A 3,294-nucleotide genomic window follows, 5' to 3' on the forward strand; every position below is an offset into this window, starting at 1 on the left:
AACAATTATTACTCAAGTGGAGTTGTGTATGTGTGTGTGTGTGTGTGTGTGTGTGTGTGTGTGTGCATGCAGTGGAAATGGAAAACATGTCCACACCACTCCCAGTCAACACATAGAATGAAAATAACACACAGAACACTCGAGGTGCGGTTTCTTACTGAACGTCTTTCAAGATCCAAGTTTTTGCTGAAGTTTGTTTCTTTAGTTGTGCAGTTGTGTACGAGGCTAAAGTGTGTGTGTGTGTGTGTGTGTGTGTGTGTTATGCAGTAACAGTCCCGAGGATCACGAGCGCTCCATATTCCGGCGGTGTGAACAGCACGGCTATCAGTTGAAGGACGGAGTTCAGTTCCACCTGTACATCAGCACCTCGCCGTGCGGAGACGCTCGGATCTTCTCACCGCACGAAGGAGGGTGTGAACACTTCACTTCACTTCACTTCCTTTTCTTTTACTTTATGATGTACATGATTGTGACGTACAGAAGAGCACTCGACCGATCCGCGTTGGCTTACGTAGAAAATATACACGGTTTACTCCAGCTTAATTTAGTCCATATAGGATTAGTTTAGTTCTGTTCAGTTCAGCTCTGTTTAATTCAGTTTAGTCTGGGGGGACATTTATTTCCGGACTCACCCTCGACCGTTCATCCGTTTGGGATGAAATTTAGCATGTAGCAAGGAAAAAACACCTTTAATCAGGTCAAGCGGTTGGCCGCTACAGGTCAATAACTACATTTCCATCCAAGTGTGTGTGTGTGTCTGTGTGTGTGTGTGTGCGTGTGTGTGTGTGTGTGTGTGTGTGTGTGTACGTACCCAGAGTGTTTAGGAGCTTCGGGGACCAGAGAGTTAAAGGCAGGAAAAAATTCCTCGTGTTCCTTCAGCTTCACTATAATGCTGACAAAAAGGCACAGTATCACACACACACACACACACACACACACACACACACACACACACACAGCAGTAGAAATATTTAGTCATGTTTTTGTGTATAAATAATACAGCCTTGATATTATTCCATACAGTGAGGGTGACAACAGCTCAAATACAGTTGAGTGCAAAAGTTAGTGCACCCCCAGGACAAGCAACAAAAATGGTCAGTGTGGGAATGTGAAGATAATAACAATAAAATAAACTTTCTGTACTTGATGTAAACATTCTCTAATAAAAACAAGTCTAAAATCAAACCTGGTTTAGAAAAAATCCATCCATGTTAAAATAAATCCCGTGTATGTACAAAAAACAGCAGTGTGTGTGTGTGTGTGTGTGTGTTCCTGTCTGTGTCACCGGTTCCTGCAGCTCGTGTGGGTTTTGATAAGAACCGTATTCCAGTCATGATTGTGTTCACCACGTCACTAGGGGGCGCACTGGCCTGCAGGGTCACTTGTTTTTCTTTTCCTCGTATCCGTCTGTCTGCGTGTCTCACCTCCAGGCTGTGTGTGCTGTGAGCGTGACACTGGTCTGTGATGGTAAAGCTGAATATCAGTGTGTCCGGGGTCATGACCCTCAGGGTGATGAGTCCCGGGTGAGAGCCACGCCCCGCTCTGCCCTGCCTCTAACAGGAAGGACACATCAGAACCCTCAGGATCCAGCCATCCACCTTCAGGGATGAAGGTGATGATGAAGAGAGAATAATGGAGTGAGACACACGGAGAGACGTTACCACGAGTCAGACTCCAGCTGTGTGTCGATTCAGTGGAGTTACACATCAAACACACACGCCATCTATAACACACAAACATACAGTGTGTTGCATAAGTATTCACCCCCCTTGAGCTTAACTGAACCATAACACTGAAGTGCAGGGGGAAGAAACACAAAGAGCACAGGGGACGTTCAACAACATGCAAATGTAACTATAAAGGGATAAAAAGTGAAGAGCCGTTCTGTAATATTGGTAAATAAGAGGGATAAAACACTTGTTAGAAAAATAATCAACTTCGTGGTGGTAACTCCACTTGGTCACACCAGCCAATCACTCAGTATTTTATTATAATACACACACACTGTAGTTTAACCTTTACATGACATTCCGCAGAAACACTGGTGGAAACATGAGCTGCTACTGAACTCTCAGTGACGGTGAACTTACACTGAACCGTGTGGTCAGGGACGGATGGAGTGAGGGATGGGGTGATGGACAGGACATTTAATAAAATGGATAGATGGATAAATGGCAAAGTTCATCACAGGATAGATGGAAGCAGAGACCTGTAACTGGCAGAAGTAACTGATGGATGGATGGAGCGAAGGATGGGATGAAGAAGGGTCAGTGATTTATTAATGCAGCCGATAAAGAGGTATGTGTGTGTGTGTGTGTGTGTTTGTGTGTGTACTGATGTTTAATGTCCTTGCTTTACCTTTAATTTACAGCTTGTGTGAACACCTTCCTTTACTGAACACACTGCCATCATTAGAGACCTGAGAGAAAGATATTTTTATATATATATATATATATATAAAACATTCACTGGACAATCAGACACTCAACAGACATTTTATTTACTCTATTTCTAATTTACTTTACTGTATTTTATTTTATGGTGTATATTATTGATGTAACCCTTACACCTTTGTCCTACACTGACACCTTGAATTTTGTTACTTTATTTATTATTATTGTTATTCATTTATTTTTAATTGTCCTTTATGTATACTGATGCTTTGGCAATATTGTATGTAAACAACCATGCCAATAAAGTACTTTGAATTTGAAAATTGGCTGAGAGAGCGTGACAGTGCAATAGAGCGAGACAGCAAAACAGAGAGACAGAGGAGAGAGACTGCAAGATAGAGGAGAGAGAGAGAGAGACAGAGTGATAGAAAGACAGCAAGAGACAAAGAATGGAAAAAAAGAGAGAGACAGACAGAAAGAGAGATAGAGAGAGATGGAGAGAAAGACGGTAAGAGAGAAATAAAGGAATAAATGTCAAGTGTAAAAGGTTTCTCTCTCGTCTCGTTACTGGTTTTGCTGAAACATCGGACTCCTGAAACTCCGCAGCGTGACAGAAAAAATAATCAGAACTAAACGGTTATCAGTGGCAGAGACACTGAGCTCCACAGTGGGCCAGAACCCACACACCGGGTTCTCTGCAGAACTTGACGCTAAAACCCTGGTCCAAATCTCTGAACCTCACACGGAGACGAGCGAACAGTCCGGAAGAAGACCGCTCAGTTCTGTCTGTGTGCAGATTTTCAATTATTCAGCTCTAAAGTTTGCGATCACAAACCTCTGGACCTCCAAAAACACACACGCTAGCATAAAGTACCATGTGTTAGCATTTCTAGCTAACCAT

At 42.8% G+C, this 3,294-nt stretch overlaps 1 long non-coding RNA gene across 1 annotated transcript in view; it reads right to left on the bottom strand.

The window, feature by feature from the left end:
• The window catches only part of LOC108259551 (uncharacterized), a 5,189-nt gene extending 3,121 nt beyond the window's left edge, over window positions 1-2,068 (bottom strand). Inside the window, exons 1-2 of the long non-coding RNA XR_001810926.3 lie at window positions 1,425-2,068; window positions 812-892 (exon numbers count right to left, since the gene is read on the bottom strand). This is a non-coding gene — a long non-coding RNA (uncharacterized LOC108259551). The remainder of the gene's footprint in view (window positions 1-811; window positions 893-1,424) is intronic.
• Window positions 2,069-3,294: the final 1,226 nt, after the last annotated feature.

Source organism: Ictalurus punctatus, chromosome 27 (genome assembly GCF_001660625.3).
Source record: "Ictalurus punctatus breed USDA103 chromosome 27, Coco_2.0, whole genome shotgun sequence".
Lineage (NCBI taxonomy): Eukaryota > Metazoa > Chordata > Actinopteri > Siluriformes > Ictaluridae > Ictalurus > Ictalurus punctatus.